Source organism: Delphinus delphis, chromosome 5 (genome assembly GCF_949987515.2).
Source record: "Delphinus delphis chromosome 5, mDelDel1.2, whole genome shotgun sequence".
Taxonomy (NCBI): domain Eukaryota; kingdom Metazoa; phylum Chordata; class Mammalia; order Artiodactyla; family Delphinidae; genus Delphinus; species Delphinus delphis.
This window is the reverse complement of record NC_082687.1, coordinates 52,048,740-52,070,435: the sequence shown is the minus strand read 5'-3', so window position 1 is coordinate 52,070,435 and position 21,696 is coordinate 52,048,740.

Sequence of the window (21,696 nt, the reverse complement as noted above, 5' to 3'; positions counted from 1 at the left end):
GAAGTCTCACTTCCCCCCGGTCAAAAGGGCCATCTGAAAAAAGTGTAAAATCCAGAAAGGCAGGACAGGCCATGGAGAACTGGGAGCCTTGTTATGCTGATGGGCGGGATGTAAATTGCCAACAGACACTCGGGAGAAGTGTATGGTGTTTCCTGAAACATCTAAAAAACAAAGCAACAGAGCCTAGGGCACTTCCACTTATGGTCCTATAGCTTAGGGAAATTAAAATCAAAAAGACACAGCCACCCCAAAGTTTGGGACGCCTCTGTTTACAAGAACCTCGTTTACCGTACAAGTTCAATATCACAGAAAGTGAAAAATGGATAAAGAACTTGTGGTACTTACGTACAATGCAGTATCACTCAGCAATGAAATCTATGTCATCAGGCCCGTAGCAGCATAATGAGTGGATTCAGGTATGATGATTCTACCTGAAATAAGTCACACAGAAAAAGAAACATCATAAGATATCAGTAATACATGGAATGTAAACTTCGCTACACAGGAACTGAATTCCAAAACAGAACAGGGTCTCAAATTTAGAAAACCAACTTATGCTTGCTTAAGGGGAAAGGTGAGTTGGGGTGCTGCATAAAACTAGAGATTGAAATGAGCACAGATAAATTTCCTTAAGCCAAATATGGAATAGACAAGAGCTACTCCTTGCTCAACGAAATGGACTCAACACCGCATATTAAACGCCTAAGAATGTACCTGACTAGTAAGTATCTAAAAACCTATGGATTGCTATGTCTCCAAAAGAGAATCAAGCGTGTGTACAGGGACATAAACGCAGCAGTGATAGGATTGTATGGGTTCGGTGAGCAAATGAAGACCCTTTGAAGTCATATTGCATGGTACCCATTCCACGCGTCTCAACTCTCCAGGTTTAAGGTATTCTTCCTTCAGCTAAAACATGCATGTGGAACCCAGAGTATGATCAACCGTGTGAACGGGAGACGTGTTAAAATATGTCTCAGTTCTCCTCCCCTGGTACTCGGGTGCAAATTCCAGACACTTTACTAACACTCTCCCCACTTGGAGAGTCAGCGCCTTTAATCTCCTGTTTGGCCCAGTTTGCAATTTCTGCGGAAGATGAACAGGAATATGGAGAACCAATGAGAGACTAGCTGGAGGTGTCTGGACGGGCAAATTTAACTCTCATTTCCCACCAGGAAGAGGAAATAACCAAAGGCTCAGTGTGCCGTGCCGGAACCCGATTAGGGCCTGAAGCGATCCTGCGGTGTTTCAACCAGCTCAAAAGAAAGCGAGTTGAAGAAAGGAGCTCAGGGGCACTGTAATTCACAAACCTGCAGAGTTATAAATGACAGCTATCGTCCAAAAATATACTGGAGTAAGGCTGCCAAGAGGACTTGAAAGCGGGGCAGAATTGCAGGAAACCGATTTCAGGAGGTAGACTGGAATTGCATTGAAAGCATAGGAAAAGAGGCAGAACGTCCACAATGATGCACTTGGCCAAAAAGGGCGTATGCGTTTTTTCCTGAATATATTCAGGAAAAAACGCATACGCCCTTTTTGGCCAACCAAGCAAGCTTGCAAAGGAAATCTGCACTACAATGAAGTCTCACTTCCCCCCGGTCAAAAGGGCCATCTGAAAAAAGTGTAAAATCCAGAAAGGCAGGACAGGCCATGGAGAACTGGGAGCCTTGTTATGCTGATGGGCGGGATGTAAATTGCTAACAGACACTCTGGAGAAGTGTATGGTGTTTCCTGAAACATCTAAAAAACAAAGCAACAGAGCCTAGGGCACTTCCACTTATGGTCCTATAGCTTAGGGAAATTAAAATCAAAAAGACACAGCCACCCCAAAGTTTGGAACGGCTCTGTTTACAAGAACCTCGTTTACAGTACATGTTCAACATTGCAGAAAGTGAAAAATGGATAAAGAAGTTGTGGTATTTACTTACAAAGCAATATCACTCAGCAATGAAATCTATGTCATCAGGCCCTTAGCAGCACAATGAGTGGATTCACGTATGATGATTCTAACTGAAATAAGTCACACAGAAAAAGAAACATCATAAGATATCAGTAATACACGGAATGTAAACTTGGCTACACAGGAACTGAATTACAGAACAGAACAGGGTCTCAAATTTAGAAAACCAACTTATGCTTGCTTAAGGGTAAAGGTGAGTTGGGGTGCTGCATAAAACCAGAGATTGAAATGAGCACAGATAAAGTTCCTTAAGCCAAATATGGAACAGACAAGAGCTACTCCTTGCTCAACGAAATGGACTCAACACCCCATATTAAATGCCTAAGAATGTACCTGACTAGTAAGTATCTTAAAACCTATGGATTGCTATGTCTCCGAAAGAGAATCAAGCATGTGTACAGAGGCATAAACGCAGCAGTGATAGGATTGGAGAGGTTCAGTGAGCAAATGAAGACCCTTTGAAGTCGTATTGCATGGTACTCATTCCACGGGTTTCAACTACCCAGGTTTAAGGTATTCTTCTTTCAGCTAAAACATGCATGTGGAACCTAGAGTATGATCAACCATGGGATCGGGAGACGTGTTCAAATATGTCTCAGGTTTCGTACCCAGGTACTCGGGTCTAACATTCCAGACGCTTTACTAACACTCTCCCGACTTGGAGAGTCAGTCCCTTTAACCTCCTGTTTGGCCCAGTTTGCAATTTCTGCGGAAGATGAACAGGAATAGCGAGAACCAACGAGAGACTAGCTGGAGGTGTCTGGACGGGCAAATTTAACTCTCATTTCCAACCAGGAAGAGGAAATAACCAAAGGCTCAGCGTGCCGTGCCGGAACCTGATTAGGGCCTGAAGCCATCATGCTGTGTTCCTGCCAGCTCAAAAGAAAGCGAGTTGAAGAAAGGAGCTCAGCGGCACTGTAATTCACAAACCTGCAGAGTTATAAATGACAGCTATCGTCCAAAAATATACTGAAGTAAGGCTGCCAAGAGGACTTGACAGCGGGGCAGAATTGCAGGAAACCGATTTCAGCAGGTAGACTGGAATTGCATTGAAAGCATAGGAAAAGAGGCAGAACGTCCACAATGATGCACTTGGCCAAAAAGGACGTATGCGTTTTTTCCTGAATATATTCAGGAAAAATCGGATACACGCTTCTTGGCCAACCAAGCAAACTTGCAAAGGATATCTGCACTACAATGAAGTCTCACTTCTCCCCGGTCAAAAGGGCCATCTGAAAAAAGTGTAAAATCCAGAAAGGCAGGACAGGCCATGGAGAACTGGGAGCCTTGTTATGCTGATGGGCGGGATGTAAATTGCCAACAGACACTAGGGAGAAGTGTATGGTGTTTCATGAAACATCTAAAAAACAAAGCAACAGAGCCTAGGGCACTTCCACTTATGGTCCTATAGCTTAGGGAAATTAAAATCAAAAAGACACAGCCACCCCAAAGTTTGGGACGCCTCTGTTTACAAGAACCTCGTTTACAGTACAAGTACAACATCACAGAAAGTGAAAAATGGATAAAGAAGTTGTGGTATTTACTTACAAAGCAATATCACTCACCATGAAATCTATGTCATCAGGCCCTTAGCAGCACAATGAGTGGATTCAGGTATGATGATTCTAACTGAAATAAGTCACACAGAAAGAGAAACATCATAAGATATCAGTAATACACGGAATGTAAACTTGTCTACACAGGAACTGAATTGCAGAACAGAACAGGGTCTCAAATTTAGAAAACAAACTTATGCTTGCTTAAGGGTAAAGGTGAGTTGGGGTGCCTGCATAAAACCAGAGATTGAAATGAGCACAGATAAAGTTCCTTAAGCCAAATATGGAATAGACAAGAGCTACTCCTTGCTCAACGAAATGGACTCAACACCCCATATTAAACGCCTAAGAATGTACCTGACTAGTAAGTATCTTAAAACTAATGGATTGCTATGTCTCCAAAAGAGAATCAAGCGTGTGTACAGGGGCATAAACGCAGCAGTGATAGGATTGGAGAGGTTCGGTGAGCAAATGAAGACCCTTTGAAATCATATTGCATGGTACCCATTCCACGGGTCTCAACTCTCCAGGTTTAAGGTATTCTTCCTTCAGCTAAAACATGCATGTGGAACCAAGAGTATGATCAACCGTGTGAACGGGAGACGTGTTCAGATATGTCTCAGTTTTCCTCCCCTGGTACTCGGGTGCAACATTCCAGACGCTTTACTAACACTCTCCCCACTTGGAGAGTCAGCGCCTTTAACCTCCTGTTTGGCCCAGTTTGCAATTTCTGCGGAAGATGAACAGGAATAGGGAGAACCAATGAGAGACTAGCTGGAGGTGTCTGGACGGGCAAATTTAACTCTCATTTCCCACCAGGAAGAGGAAATAACAAAAGGCTCAGCGTGCCGTGCCGGAACCAGATTAGGGCCTGAAGCCATCCTGCGGTGTTGCGGCCAGGTCACAACAAAGCGAGTTGAAGAAAGGAGCTCAGGGGCACTGTAATTCACAAACCTGCAGAGTTATAAATGACAGCTATCGTCCAAAAATATACTGAAGTAAGGCTGCCAAGAGGACTTGAAAGCGGGGCAGAATTGCAGGAAACCGATTTCAGGAGGTAGACTGGAATTGCATTGAAAGCATAGGAAAAGAGGCAGAACGCCCACAATGATGCACTTGGCCAAAAAGGGCGTATGCGTTTTTTCTTGAATATATTCAGGAAAAAACGCATACGTCCTTTTTAGCCCACCAACCAAACTTGCAAAGGAAATCTGCACTACAAGGAAGTCTCACTTCCCCCCGGTCAAAAGGGCCATCTGAAAAAAGTGTAAAATCCAGAAAGGCAGGACAGGCCATGGAGAACTGGGAGCCTTGTTATGCTGATGGGCGGGATGTAAATTGCCAACAGACACTAGGGAGAAGTGTATGGTGTTTCCTGAAACATCTAAAAAACAAAGCAACAGAGCCTAGGGCACTTCCACTTATGGTCCTATAGCTTAGGGAAATTAAAATCAAAAAGACACAGCCACCCCAAAGTTTGGGACGCCTCTGTTTACAAGAACCTCGTTTACCGTACAAGTTTAATATCACAGAAAGTGAAAAATAGATAAAGAACTTGTGGTACTTACGTACAATGCAGTATCACTCAGCAATGAAATCTATGTCATCAGGCCCATAGCAGCATAATGAGTGGATTCAGGTACGATGATTCTAACTGAAATATGTCACACAGAAAAAGAAACATCATAAGTTTTCACTAATACACGGAATGTAAACTTGGCTACACAGGAACTGAATTCCAAAACAGAACAGGGTCTCAAATTTAGAAAACCAACTTATGCTTGCTTAAAGGGAAAGGTGAGTTGGGGTGCTGCATAAAACCAGAGATTGAAATGAGCACAGATAAAGTTCCTTAAGCCAAATATGGAATAGACAAGAGGTACTCCTTGCTCAACGAAATGGACTCAACACCCCATATTAAACGCCTAAGAATGTACCTGACTAGTAAGTATCTTAAAACCTATGGATTGCTATGTCTCCAAAAGAGAATCAAGCGTGTGTTCAGGGGCATAAACGTAGCAGTGATAGGATTGGAGAGGTTCGGTGAGCAAATGAAGACCCTTTGAAGTCATATTGCATGGTACCCATTCCACGGGTTTCAACTACCCAGGTTTAAGGTATTCTTCCTTCAGCTAAAACATGCATGTGGAACCTAGAGTATGATCAACCATGTGATCCGGAGACGTGTTCAAATATGTCTCAGTTTTCGTACCCTGGTACTCGGGTGCAACATCCCAGACACTTTACTAACACTCTCCCGACTTGGAGAGTCAGTCCCTTTAACCTCCTGTTTGGCCCAGTTTGCAATTTCTGCGGAAGATGAACAGGAATAGCGAGAACCAATGAGAGACTAGCTGGAGGTGTCTGGACGGGCAAATTTAACTCTCATTTCCCACCAGGAAGAGGAAATAACCAAAGGCTCAGCGTGCCATGCCGGAACCAGATTAGGACCTGAAGCCATCCTGCGGTGTTGCGGCCAGGTCACAAGAAAGCGAGTTGAAGAAAGGAGCTCAGGGGCACTGTAATTCACAAAACTGAAGAGTTATAAATGACAGCTATCGTCCAAAAATATACTGAAGTAAGGCTGCCAAGAGGACTTGAAAGCGGGGCAGAATTGCAGGAAACCGATTTCAGGAGGTAGACTGGAATTGCATTGAAAGCATAGGAAAAGAGGCAGAACGTCCACAATGATGCACTTGGCCAAAAAGGGCGTATGCGTTTTTTCCTGAATATATTCAGGAAAAAACGCATACGCCCTTTTTGGCCAACCAAGCAAGCTTGCAAAGGAAATCTGCACTACAATGAAGTCTCACTTCCCCCCAGTCAAAAGGGCCATCTGAAAAAAGTGTAAAATCCAGAAAGGCAGGACAGGCCATGGAGAACTGGGAGCCTTGTTATGCTGATGGGCGGGATGTAAATTGCCAACAGACACTCGGGAGAAGTGTATGGTGTTTCCTGAAACATCTAAAAAACAAAGCAACAGAGCCTAGGGCACTTCCACTTATGGTCCTATAGCTTAGGGAAATTAAAATCAAAAAGACACAGCCACCCCAACGTTTGGGACGCCTCTGTTTACAAGAACCTCGTTTACCATACAAGTTCAATATGACAGAAAGTGAAAAATGGATAAATAACTTGTGATACTTACATACAATGCAGTATCTCTCAGCAATGAAATCTATGTCATCAGGCCCGTAGAAGCATAATGAGTGGATTCAGGTACGATGATTCTAACTGAAATAAGTCACACAGAAAAAGAAACATCATAAGATATCAGTAATACACGGAATGTAAACTTGGCTACACAGGAACTGAATTACAGAACAGAACAGGGTCTCAAATTTAGAAAACCAACTTATGCTTGCTTAAGGGGAAAGGTGAGTTGGGGTGTTGCATAAAATCAGAGACTGAAATGAGCACAGATAAAGTTCCTTAAGCCAAATATGGAATAGACAAGAGCTACTCTTTGCTCAACGAAATGGACTCAACACCACATATTAAATGCCTAAGAATGTACCTGACTAGTAAGTATCTTAAAACCTATGGATTGCTATGTCTCCAAAAGAGAAACAAGCGTGTGTACAGGGGAATAAACGCAGCAGTGATAGGATTGGAGAGGTTCGGTGAGCAAATGAAGACCCTTTGAAGTCATATTGCATGGTACCCATTCCACGGGTCTCAACTCTCCAGGTTTAAGGTATTCTTCCTTCAGCTAAAACATGCATGTGGAACCAAGAGTATGATCAACCGTGTGAACGGGAGACGTGTTCCAATATGTCTCAGTTTTCGTACCCTGATACTCGGGTGCAACATTCCAGACGCTTTACTAACACTCTCCCCACTTGGAAAGTCAGCGCCTTTAACCTCCTGTTTGGCCCAGTTTGCAATTTCTGCGGAAGATGAACAGGAATAGGGAGAACCAATGAGAGACTAGCTGGAGGTGTCTGGACGGGCAAATTTAACTCTCATTTCCCACCAGGAAGAGGAAATAACCAAAGGCTCAGCATGCCGTGCCGGAACCAGATTAGGGTCTGAAGACATCCTGTGGTGTTGCGGCCACCTCAAAAGAAAGCGAGTTGAAGAAAGGAGCTCAGGGGCACTGTAATTCACAAACCTGCAGAGTTATAAATGACAGCTATCGTCCAAAAATAGACTGAAGTAAGGCTGCCAAGAGGACTTGAAAGCGGGGCAGAATTGCAGGAAACCGATTTCAGGAGGTAGACTGGAATTGCATTGAAAGCATAGGAAAAGAGGCAGAACGTCCACAATGATGCACTTGGCCAAAAAGGGCGTATGCGTTTTTTCCTGAATATATACAGGAAAAAACGCATACGCCCTTTTTGGCCAACCAAGCAAGGTTGCAAAGGAAATCTGCACTACAATGAAGTCTCACTTCCCCCCCGGTCAAAAGGGCCATCTGAAAAAAGTGTAAAATCCAGAAAGGCAGGACAGGCCATGGAGAACAGGGAGCCTTGTTATCCTGATGGGCGGGATGTAAATTGCCAACAGACACTCGGGAGAAGTGTATGGTGTTTCCTGAAACATCTAAAAAACAAAGCAACAGAGCCTAGGGTACTTCCACTTATGGTCCTATAGCTTAGGGAAATTAAAATCAAAAAGACACAGCCACCCCAAAGTTTGGGACGCCTCTGTTTACAAGAACCTCGTTTACCGTACAAGTTCAACATTGCAGAAAGTGAAAAATGGATAAAGAACTTGTGGTACTTACATACAATGCACTATCACTCAGCAATGAAATCTATGTCATCAGGCCCGTAGCAGCATAATGAGTGGATTCAGGTACGATGATTCTAACTGAAATAAGTCACACAGAAAAAGAAACATCATAAGATATCACTAATACACGGAATGTAAACTTGGCTACACAGGAACTGAATTCCAAAACAGAACAGGGTCTCAAATTTAGAAAACCAACTTATGTTTGCTTAAGGGGAAAGGTGAGTTGGCGTGCTGCATAAAACCAGAGATTGAAATGAGCACAGATAAAGTTCCTTAAGCCAAATATGGAATAGACAAGAGCTACTCCTTGCTCAACGAAATGGACTCAACACCCCATATTAAACGCCTAAGAATGTACCTGACTAGTAAGTATCTTAAAACCCATGGATTGCTATGTCTCCGAAAGAGAATCAAGCATGTGTACAGGGGCATAAATGCAGCAGTGATAGGATTGGAGAGGTTCGGTGAGCAAATGAAGACCCTTTGAAGTCATATTGCATGGTACCCATTCCACGGGTTTCAACTACGCAGGTTTAATGTATTCTTCCTTCATCCAAAACATGCATGTGGAACCTAGAGTATGATTAACCATGTGATTGCGAGACGTGTTCAAATATGTCTCAGTATTCGTACCCTGGTACTCGGGTGCAACATTCCAGACGCTTTACTAACACTCTTCTGACTTGGAGAGTCAGTCCCTTTAACCTCTTGTTTGGCCCAGGTTGCAATTTCTGCGGAAGATGAACAGGAACAGCGAGAACCAATGAGAGACTAGCTGGAGGTGTCTGGACGGGCAAATTTAACTCTCATTTCCCACCAGGAAGAGGAATTAACCAAAGGCTCAGCGTGCCGTGCCAGAACCAGTTTAGGGCCTGAAGCCATCCTGCGGTGTTGCGGCCAGGTCACAACAAAGCGAGTTGAAGAAAGGAGCTCAGGGGTACTGTAATTCACAAACCTGCAGAGTTATAAATGACAGCTATCGTCCAAAAATATACTGAAGTAAGGCTGCCAAGAAGACTTGAAAGCGGGGTAGAATTGCAGGAAACCGATTTCAGGAGGTAGACTGGAATTGCATTGAAAGCATAGGAAAAGAGGCAGAACGTCCACAATGATGCACTTGGCCAATAAGGGCGTATGCGTTTTTTCCTGAATATATTCAGGAAAAAACGCATACGCCCTTTTTGGCCAACCAAGCAGGCTTGCAAAAGAAATCTGCACTACAATGAAGTCTCACTTCCCCCCGGTCAAAAGGGCCATCTGAAAAAAGTGTAAAATCCAGAAAGGCAGGACAGGCCATGGAGAACTGGGAGCCTTGTTATGCTGATGGGCGGGATGTAAATTGCCAACAGACACTCGGGAGAAGTGTATGGTGTTTCCTGAAACATCTAAAACACAAAGCAACAGAGCCTAGGGCACTTCCACTTATGGTCCTATAGCTTAGGGAAATTAAAATCAAAAAGACACAGCCACCCCAAAGTTTGGGACGCCTCTGTTTACAAGAACCTCGTTTACCGTACAAGTTCAACATTGCAGAAAGTGAAAAATGGATAAAGAACTTCTGGTACTTACGTACAATGCAGTATCACTCAGCAATGAAATCTATGTCATCAGGCCCGTAGCAGCATAATGAGTGGATTCAGGTACGATGATTCTAACTGAAATAAGTCACACAGAAAAAGAAACATCATAAGATATCACTAATACACGGAATGTAAACTTGGCTACACAGGAACTGAATTCCAGAACAGAACAGGGTCTCAAATTTAGAAAACCAACTTATGCTTGCTTAAGGGGAAAGGTGAGTTGGGGTGCTGCATAAAACCAGAGATCGAAATGAGCACAGATAAAGTTCCTTAAGCCAAATATGGAATAGACAAGAGCTACTCCTTGCTCAACGAAATGGATTCAACACCCCATATTAAACGCCTAAGAATATACCTGACTAGTAAGTATCTTAAAACCTATGGATTGCTATCTCTCCGAAAGAGAATCAAGCATGTGTACAGGGGCATAAACGCAGCAGTGATAGGATTGGAGAGGTTCGGTGAGCAAATGAAGACCCTTTGAAGTCATATTGCATGGTACCCATTCCACGGGTTTCAACTACCCAGGTGTAAGGTATTCTTCCTTCAGCTAAAACATGCATGTGTAACCTAGAATATGATCAACCATGTGATAGGGAGACGTGTTCAAATATGTCTCACTTTTCCTCCCCTGGTACTCGGGTACAACATTCCAGACACTTTACTAACACTCTCCCGACTTGGAGAGTCAGTGCCTTTAACCTCCTGTTTGGCCCAGTTTGCAATTTCTGCGGAAGATGAACAGGAATAGTGAGAACCAATGAGAGACTAGCTGGAGGTGTCTGGACGGGCAAATTTAACTCTCATTTCCCACCAGGAAGAGGAAATAACCAAAGGCTCAGCGTGCCGTTCCGGAAACAGATTAGGGCCTGAAGCCATCCTGCGGTGTTGCGGCCAGCTCACAAGAAAGCGAGTTGAAGAAAGGAGCTCAGGGGCACTGTAATTCACAAACCTGCAGAGTTATAAATGACAGCTATCGTCCAAAAATAGACTGAAGTAAGGCTGCCAAGAGGACTTGAAAGTGGGGCAGAATTGCAGGAAACCGATTTCAGGAGGTAGACTGGAATTGCATTGAAAGCATAGGAAAAGAGGCAGAACGTCCACAATGATGCACTTGGCCAAAAAGGGCGTATGCGTTTTTTCCTGAATATATTCAGGAAAAAACGCATACGCCCTTTTTGGCCAACCAAGCAAGCTTGCAAAGGAAATCTGCACTACAATGAAGTCTCACTTCCCCCCGGTCAAAAGGGCCATCTGAAAAAAGTGTAAAATCCAGAAAGGCAGGACAGGCCATGGAGAACTGGGAGCATTGTTATGCTGATGGGCGGGATGTAAATTGCCAACAGACACTCGGGAGAAGTGTATGGTTTTTCCTGAAACATCTAAAAAACAAAGCAACAGAGCCTAGGGCACTTCCACTTATGGTCCTATAGCTTAGGGAAATTAAAATCAAAAGGACACAGCCACCCCAAAGTTTGGGACGCCTCTGTTTACAAGAACCTCGTTTACAGTACAAGTTCAACATTGCAGAAAGTGAAAAATGGATAAAGAAGTTGTGGTATTTACTTACAAAGCAATATCACTCAGCAATGAAATCTATGTCATCAGGCCCTTAGCAGCACAATGAATGGATTCAGGTATGATGATTCTAACTGAAATTAGGCACACAGAAAAAGAAACATCATAAGATATCAGTAATACACGGAATGTAAACTTGGCTACACAGGAACTGAATTACAGAACAGAACAGGGTCTCAAATTTAGAAAACCAACTTATGCTTGCTTAACGGTAAAGTTGAGTTGGGGTGCTGCATAAAACCAGAGATTGAAATGAGCACAGATAAAGTTCCTTAAGCCAAATATGGAATAGACAAGAGCTACTCCTTGCTCAACGAAATGGACTCAACACCGCATATTAAACGCCTAAGAATGTACCTGACTAGTAAGTATCTTAAAACCTATGGATTGCTATGTCTCCGAAAGAGAATCAAGCATGTGTACAGGGGCATAAACGCAGCAGTGATAGGATTGGAGAGGTTCGGTGAGCAAATGAAGACCCTTTGAAGTCATATTGCATGGTACCCATTCCACGGGTTTCAACTACCCAGGTTTAAGGTATTCTTCCTTCAGCTAAAACATGCATGTGTAACCTACAGTATGATCAACCATGTGATCGGGAGACGTGTTCAAATATGTCTCAGTTTTCGTACCCTGGTACTCGGGTGCAACATTCCAGACGCTTTACTAACACTCTCCTGACTTGGAGAGTCAGTCCCTTTAACCTCCTGTTTGGCCCAGTTTGCAATTTCTGCGGAAGATGAACAGGAATAGCGAGAACCAATGAGAGACTAGCTGGAGGTGTCTGGACGGGCAAATTTAACTCTCATTTCCCACCAGGAAGAGGAATTAACCAAAGGCTCAGCGTGCCGTTCCGGAAACAGATTAGGGCCTGAAGCCATCCTGCGGTGTTGCGGCCAGCTCACAAGAAAGCGACTTGAAGAAAGGAGTTCAGGGGAACTGTAATTCACAAACCTGCAGAGTTATAAATGACAGCTATCGTCCAAAAATATACTGAAGTAAGGCTGCCAAGAGGACTTGAAATCGGGGCAGAATTGCAGGAAACCGATTTCAGGAGGTAGACTGGAATTGCATTGAAAGCATAGGAAAAGAGGCAGAACGTCCACAATGATGCACTTGGCCAAAAAGGGCGTATGCGTTTTTTCCTGAATATATTCAGGAAAAAACGCATACGCCCTTTTTGGCCAACCAAGCAAGCTTGCAAAGGAAATCTGCACTACAATGAAGTCTCACTTCCCCCCGGTCAAAAGGGCCATCGGAAAAAAGTGTAAAATCCAGAAAGGCAGGACAGGCCATGGAGAACTGGGAGCCTTGTTATGCTGATGGGCGGGATGTAAATTGCCAACAGACACTCCGGAGAAGTGTATGGTGTTTCCTGAAACATCTAAAAAACAAAGCAACAGAGCCTAGGGCACTTCCACTTATGGTCCTATAGCTTAGGGAAATTAAAATCAAAAGGACACAGCCACCCCAAAGTTTGGGACGCCTCTGTTTACAAGAACCTCGTTTACAGTACAAGTTCAACATTGCAGAAAGTGAAAAATGGATAAAGAAGTTGTGGTATTTACTTACAAAGCAATATCACTCAGCAATGAAATCTATGTCATCAGGCCCTTAGCAGCACAATGAATGGATTCAGGTATGATGATTCTAACTGAAATAAGGCACACAGAAAAAGAAACATCATAAGATATCAGTAATACACGGAATGTAAACTTGGCTACACAGGAACTGAATTACAGAACAGAACAGGGTCTCAAATTTAGAAAACCAACTTATGCTTGCTTAAGGGTAAAGGTGAGTTGGGGTGCTGCATAAAACCAGAGATTGAAATGAGCGCAGATAAAGTTCCTTAAGCCAAATATGGAATAGACAAGAGCTACTCCTTGCTCAACGAAATGGACTCAACACCGCATATTAAACGCCTAAGAATGTACCTGACTAGTAAGTATCTTAAAACCTATGGATTGCTATGTCTCCGAAAGAGAATCAAGCGTGTGTACAGGGGCATAAACGCAGCAGTGATAGGATTGGAGAGGTTCGGTGAGCAAATGAAGACCATTTGAAGTCATATTGCATGGTACCCATTCCACGGGATTCAACTCTCCAGGTTTAAGGTATTCTTCCTTCAGCTAAAACATGCATGTGTAACCTAGAGTATGATCCACTATGTGATAGGGAGACATGTTCAAATATGTCTCAGTTTTCCTCCCCTGGTACTCAGGTGCAACATTCCAGACGCTTTACTAACACTCTCCCGACATGGAGAGTCAGTCCCTTTAACCTCCTGTTTGGCCCAGTTTGCAATTTCTGCGGAAGATGAACAGGAATAGCGAGAACCAATGAGAGGCTAGCTTCGGGTGTCTGGACGGGCAAACTTAACTCTCATTTCCCACCAGGAAGAGGAATTAACCAAAGGCTCATCGTGCCGTGCTGGAACCAGATTAGGGCCTGAAGCCATCCTGCGGTGTTGCGGCCAGCTCACAAGAAAGCGAGTTGAAGAAAGGAGCTCAGGGGCACTGTAATTCACAAACCTGCAGAGTTATAAATGACAGCTATCGTCCAAAAATATACTGAAGTAAGGCTGCCACGAGGACTTGAAAGCGGGGCAGAATTGCAGGAAACCGATTTCAGGAGGGAGACTGGAATTGCATTGAAAGCATAGGAAAAGAGGCAGAACGTCCACAATGATGCACTTGGCCAAAAAGGGCGTATGCGTTTTTTCCTGAATATATTCAGGAAAAAACGCATACGCCCTTTTTGGCCAAACAAGCAAGCTTGCAAAGGAAATCTGCACTACAATGAAGTCTCACTTCCCCCCGGTCAAAAGGGCCATCTGAAAAAAGTGTAAAATCCAGAAAGGCAGGACAGGCCATGGAGAACTGGGAGCCTTGTTATGCTGATGGGCGGGATGTAAATTGCCAAAGGACACTCCGGAGAAGTGTATGGTGTTTCCTGAAACATCTAAAAAACAAAGCAACGTAGCCTAGGGCACTTCCACTTATGGTCCTATAGCTTAGGGAAATTAAAATCAAAAAGACACAGCCACCCCAAAGTTTGGAACAGCTCTATTTACAAGAACCTCGTTTACAGTACAAGTTCAACATCGAAGAAAGTGAAAAATGGATAAAGAAGATGTTGTATTTACTTACAAAGCAATATCACTCAGCAAAGAAATCTATGTCATCAGGCCCTTAGCAGCACAATGAGTGGATTCAGGTATGATGATTCTAACTGAAATAAGTCTCACAGAAAAAGAAACATCATAAGGTATCAGTAATACACGGAATGTAAACTTGGCTACACAGGATCTGAATTACAGAACAGAACAGGGTCTCAAATTTAGAAAACCAACTTATGTTTGCTTCAGGGTAAAGGTGAGTTGGGGTGCTGCATAAAACCAGAGATTGAAATCAGCACAGATAAAGTTCCTTAAGCCAAATATGGAATAGACAAGAGCTACTCCTTGCTCAACGAAATGGACTCAACACCGCATATTAAACGCCTAAGAATGTACCTGACTAGTAAGTATCTTAAAACCTATGGATTGCTATGTCTCCGAAAGAGAATCAAGCGTGTGTACAGGGGCATAAACGCAGCAGTGATAGGATTGGAGATGTTCGGTGAGCAAATGAAGACCCTTTGAAGTCATATTGCATGGTACCCATTCCACGGGTTTCAACTACCCAGGTTTAAGGTATTCTTCCTTCAGCTAAAACATGCATGTGGAACCTAGAGTATGATCAACCATGTGATCGGGAGTCGTGTTCAAATATGTCTCAGTTTTCGTACCCTGGTACTCGGATGCAATATTCCAGACGCTTTACTAACACTCTCCCGACTTGGAGAGTCAGTCCCTTTAAACTCCTGTTTGGTCCAGTTTGCAATTTCTGCGGAAGATGAACAGGAATAGGGAGAACCAATGAGAGACTAGCTGGAGGTGTCTGGACGGGCAAATTTAACTCTCATTTCCCACCAGGAAGAGGAAATAACAAAAGGCTCAGCGTGCCGTGCCGGAACCAGATTAGGGCCTGAAGCCATCCTGCGGTGTTGCGGCCAGCTCAAAAGAAAGCGAGTTGAAGAAAGGAGCTCAGGGGCACTTTAATTCACAAACCTGCAGAGTTATAAATGACAGCTATCGTCCAAAAATACACTGAAGTAAGGCTGCCAAGAGGACTTGAAAGCGGGGCAAAATTGCAGGAAACCGATTTCAGGAGGTAGACTGGAATTGCATTGAAAGCATAGGAAAAGAGGCAGAACGCCCACAATGATGCACTTGGCCAAAAAGGGCGTATGCGTTTTTCCCTGAATATATTCAGGAAAAAACGCATACGCCCTTTTTGGCCAACCAAGCAAGCTTGCAAAGGAAATCTGCACTACAAGGAAGTCTCACTTCCCCCCGGTCAAAAGGGCCATCTGAAAAAAGTGTAAAATCCAGAAAGGCAGGACAGGCCATGGAGAACTGGGAGCCTTTTTATGCTGATGGGCGGGATATAAATTGCCAACAGACACTCGGGAGAAGTGTATGGTGTTTCCTGAAACATCTAAAAAACAAAGCAACAGAGCCTAGGGCACTTCCACTTATGGTCCTATAGCTTAGGGAAAATAAAATCAAAAAGACACAGCGACCCCAAAGTTTGGGACGCCTCTGTTTACAAGAACCTCGTTTACCGTACAAGTTCAATATCACAGAAAGTGAAAAATGGATAAAGAACTTGTGGTACTTACGTACAATGCAGTATCACTCAGCAATGAAATCTATGTCATCAGGCCCGTAGAAGCATAATGAGTGGATTCAGGTACGATGATTCTAACTGAAATAAGTCACACAGAAAAAGAAACATCATAAGATATCAGTAATACACGGAATGTAAACTTGGCTACACAGGAACTGAATTCCAAAACAGAACAGGGTCTCAAATTTAGAAAACAAACTTATGCTTGCTTAAGGGGAAAGGTGAGTTGGGGTGCTGCATAAAACCAGAGATTGAAATGAGCACAGATAAAGTTCCTTAAGCCAAATATGGAATAGACAAGAGCTACTCCTTGCTCAACGAAATGGACTCAACACCCCATATTAAACGCCTAAGAATGTACCTGACTAGTAAGTGTCTTAAAACCTATGGATTGCTATGTCTCCAAAAGAGAATCAAGCGTGTGTACAGGGGCATAAACGCAGCAGTGATAGGATTGGAGAGGTTCGGTGAGCAAATGAAGACCCTTTGAAGTCATATTGCATGGTACCCATTCCACGGGTCTCAACTCTCCAGGTTTAAGGTATTCTTCCTTCAGCTAAAACATGTATGTGGAACCCAGAGTATGATCAACCGTGTGAACGGGAGACGTGTTCAAATATGTCTCAGTTTTCCTCCCCTGGTACTCGGGTGCAACATTCCAGACGCTTTACTAACACTCTCCACACTTGGAGAGTCAATGCCTTTAACCTCCTGTTTGGCCCAGTTTGCAATTTCTGCGGAAGATGAACAGGAATAGGGAGAACCAATGAGAGACTAGCTGGAGGTGTCTGGACGGGCAAATTTAACTCTCATTTCCCACCAGGAAGAGGAAATAACAAAAGGCTCTGCGTGCCGTGCCGGAACCAGATTAGGGCCTGAAGCCATCCTGCGGTGTTGCGGCCAGCTCAAAAGAAAGCGAGTTGAAGAAAGGAGCTCAGGGGCACTGTAATTCACAAACCTGCAGAGTTATAAATGACAGCTATCGTCCAAAAATAGACTGAAGTAAGGCTGCCAAGAGGACTTGAAAGCGGGGCAGAATTGCAGGAAACCGATTTCAGGAGGTAGACTGGAATTGCATTGAAAGCATAGGAAAAGAGGCAGAACGTCCACAATGATGCACTTGGCCAAAAAGGGCGTATGCGTTTTTTCCTGAATATATTCAGGAAAAAACGCATACGCCCTTTTTGGCCAACCAAGCAAGCTTGCAAAGGAAATCTGCACTACAATGAAGTCTCACTTCCCCCCGGTCAAAAGGGCCATCTGAAAAAAGTGTAAAATCCAGAAAGGCAGGACAGGCCATGGAGAACTGGGAGCCTTGTTATGCTGATGGGCGGGATGTAAATTGCCAACAGACACTCTGGAGAAGTGTATGGTGTTTCCTGAAACATCTAAAAAACAAAGCAACAGAGCCTAGGGCACTTCCACTTATGGTCCTATAGCTTAGGGAAATTAAAATCAAAAAGACACAGCCACCCCAAAGTTTGGGACGGCTCTGTTTACAAGAACCTCGTTTACCGTACAAGTTCAATATCACAGAAAGTGAAAAATGGATAAAGAACTTGTGGTACTTACGTACAATGCAGTATCACTCAGCAATGAAATCTATGTCATCAGGCCCGTAGCAGCATAATGAGTGGATTCAGGTACGATGATTCTAACTGAAATAAGTCACACAGAAAAAGAAACATCATAAGATATCAGTAATACACGGAATGTAAACTTGGCTACACAGGAACTGAATTCCAAAACAGAACAGGGTCTCAAATTTAGAAAACCAACTTATGCTTGCTTAAGGGGAAAGGTGAGTTGGGGTGCTGCATAAAACCAGAGATTGAAATGAGCACAGATAAAGTTCCTTAAACCAAATATGGAATAGACAAGAGCTACTCCTTGCTCAACGAAATGGACTCAACACCCCATATTAAACGCCTAAGAATGTACCTGACTAGTAAGTATCTTAAAACCTATGGATTGCTATGTCTCCAAAAGAGAATCAAGCGTGTGTACAGGGGCATAAACGCAGCAGTGATAGGATTGGAGAGGTTCGGTGCGCAAATGAAGACCCTTTGAAGTCATATTGCATGGTACCCATTACACGGGTCTCAACTCTCCAGGTTTAAGGTATTCTTCCTTCAGCTAAAACATGCATGTGGAACCCAGAGTATGATCAACCGTGTGAATGGGAGACGTGTTCAAATATGTCTCAGTTTTCGTACCCTGGTACTCGGGTGCAACATTCCAGACGCTTTACTAACACTCTCCCCACTTGGAGAGTCAGTGCCTTTAACCTCCTGTTTGGCCCAGTTTGCAATTTCTGCGGAAGATGAACAGGAATAGGGAGAACCAATGAAAGACTAGCTGGAGGTGTCTGGACGGGCAAATTTAACTCTCATTTCCCACCAGGAAGAGGAAATAACCAAAGGCTCAGCGTGCCGTGCCGGAACCCGATTAGGGCCTGAAGCCATCCTGCGGTGTTGCGTCCAGCTCAAAAGAAAGCGAGTTGAAGAAAGGAGCTCAGGGGCACTGTAATTCACAAACCTGCAGAGTTATAAATGACAGCTATCGTCCAAAAATATACTGAAGTAAGGCTGCCAAGAGGACTTGAAAGCGGGGCAGAATTGCAGGAAACCGATTTCAGGAGGTAGACTGGAATTGCATTGAAAGCATAGGAAAAGAGGCAGAACGTCCACAATGATGCACTTGGCCAAAAAGGGCATATGCGTTTTTTTCTGAATATATTCAGGAAAAAATGCTTACGCCCTTTTTGGCCAACCAAGCAAGCTTGTAATGGAAATCTGCACTACAATGAAGTCTCACTTCTCCCCGGTCAAAAGGGCCATCTGAAAAAAGTGTAAAATCCAGAAAGGCAGGACAGGCCATGGAGAACTGGGAGCCTTGTTATGCTGATGGGCGGGATGTAAATTGCCAACAGACACTCAGGTGAAGTGTATGGTGTTTCCTGAAACATCTAAAAAACAAAGCAACAGAGCCTAGGGCACTTCCACTTATGGTCCTATAGCTTAGGGAAATTAAAATCAAAAAGACACAGCCACCCCAAAGTTTGGAACGGCTCTGTTTAGAAGAACCTCGTTTACAGTACAAGTTCAACATCGCAGAAAGTGAAAAATGGATAAAGAAGTTGTGGTATTTACTTACAAAGCAATATCACTCAGCAATGAAATCTATGTCATCAGGCCCTTAGCAGCACAATGAGTGGATTCAGGTATGATGATTCTAACTGAAATAAGTCACACAGAAAAAGAAACATCATAAGATATCAGTAATACACGGAATGTAAACTTGGCTACACAGGAACAGAATTACAGAATAGAACAGGGTCTCAAATTTAGAAAACCAACTTATGCTTGCTTAAGGGTAAAGGTGAGTTGGGGTGCTGCATAAAACCAGAGATGGAAATGAGCACAGATAAAGTTCCTTAAGCCAAATATGGAATAGACAAGAGCTACTCTTTGCTCAATGAAATGGACTCAACACCGCATATTAAACGCCTAAGAATGTACCTGACTAGTAAGTATCTTAAAACCTATGGATTGCTATGTCTCCGAAAGACAATCAAGCATGTGTACAGAGGCATAAATGCAGCAGTGATAGGATTGGAGAGGTTCGGTGAGCAAATGAAGACCCTTTGAAGTCATATTGCATGGTACCCATTCCACGGGTCTCAACTCTCCAGGTTTAAGGTATTCTTCCTTCAGCTGAAACATGCATGTGGAACGCAGAGTATGATCAACCGTGTGAACGGGAGACGTGTTCAAATATGTCTCAGTTTTCGTCCCCTGGTACTCGGGTGCAACATTCCAGACGCTTTACTAACACTCTCCCCACTTGGAGAGTCAGCGCCTTTAACCTCCTGTTTGGCCCAGTTTGCAATTTCTGCGGAAGATGAACAGGAATAGGGAGAACCAATGAGAGACTAGCTGGAGGTGTCTGGACGGGCAAATTTAACTCTCATTTCCCACCAGGAAGAGGAAATAACCAAAGGCTCAGCGTGCCGTGCCGGAACCTGATTAGGGCCTGAAGCCATCATGCTGTGTTGCGGCCAGCTCAAAAGAAAGCGAGTTGAAGAAAGGAGTTCAGCGGCACTGTAATGCACAAACCTGCAGAGTTATAAATGACAGCTATCGTCCAAAAATATACTGAAGTAAGGCTGCCAAGAGGACTTGAAAGCGGGGCAGAATTGCAGGAAACCGATTTCAGCAGGTAGACTGGAATTGCATTGAAAGCATAGGAAAAGAGGCAGAACGTCCACAATGATGCACTTGGCCAAAAAGGGCGTATGCGTTTTTTCCTGAATATATTCAGGAAAAAACGCATACGCCCTTTTTGGCCAACCAAGCAAGCTTGCAAAGGAAATCTGCACTACAATGAAGTCTCACTTCCCCCGGTCAAAAGGGCCATCTGAAAAATGTGTAAAATCCAGAAAGGCAGGACAGGCCATGGAGAACTGGGAGCCTTGTTATGCTGATGGGCGGCATGTAAATTGCCTTCAGACATATGGGTGAAGTGTATGGTGTTTCCTGAAACATCTAAAAAACAAAGCAACAGAGCCTAGGGCACCTCCACTTATGGTCCTATAGCTTAGGGAAATTAAAATCAAAAAGACACAGCCACCCCAAAGTTTGGGACGCCTCTGTTTACAAGAACCTCGTTTACAGTACAAGATCAACATCGCAGAAAGTGAAAAATGGATAAAGAAGTTGTGGTATTTACTTACAAAGCAATATCACTCAGCAATGAAATCTATGTCATCAGGCCCTTAGCAGCACAATGAGTGGATTCAGGTATGATGATTCTAACTGAAATAAGTCACACAGAAAAAGAAACATCATAAGATATCACTAATACACAGAATGTAAACTTGGCTACACAGGAACTGAATTACAGAACAGAACAGGGTCTCAAATTTAGAAAACCAACTTATGCTTGCTTAAGGGTAAAGGTGAGTTGGGGTGCTGCATAAAACCAGAGATTGAAATGAGCACAGATAAAGTTCCTTAAGCCAAATATGGAATAGACAAGAGCTACTCTTTACTCAACGAAATGGACTCAACACCGCATATTAAATGCCTAAGAATGTACCTGACTACTAAGTATCTTAAAACCTATGGATTGCTAAGTCTCCGAAAGAGAATCAAGCATGTGTACAGGGGCATAAACGCAGCAGTGATAGGATTGGAGAGGTTCGGTGAGCAAATGAAGACCCTTTGAAGTCATATTGCATGGTACCCATTACACGGTTCTCAACTCTCCAGGTTTAAGGTATTCTTCCTTCAGCTGAACATGCATGTGGAACCCAGAGTATGATCAACCGTGTGAACGGGAGACGTGTTCAAATATGTCTCAGTTTTCGTCCCCTGGTACTCGGGTGCAACATTCCAGACGCTTTACTAACACTCTCCCCACTTGGAGAGTCAGCGCCTTTAACCTCCTGTTTGGCCCAGTTTGCAATTTCTGCGGAAGATGAACAGGAATAGGGAGAACCAATGAGAGACTAGCTGGAGGTGTCTGGACGGGCAAATTTA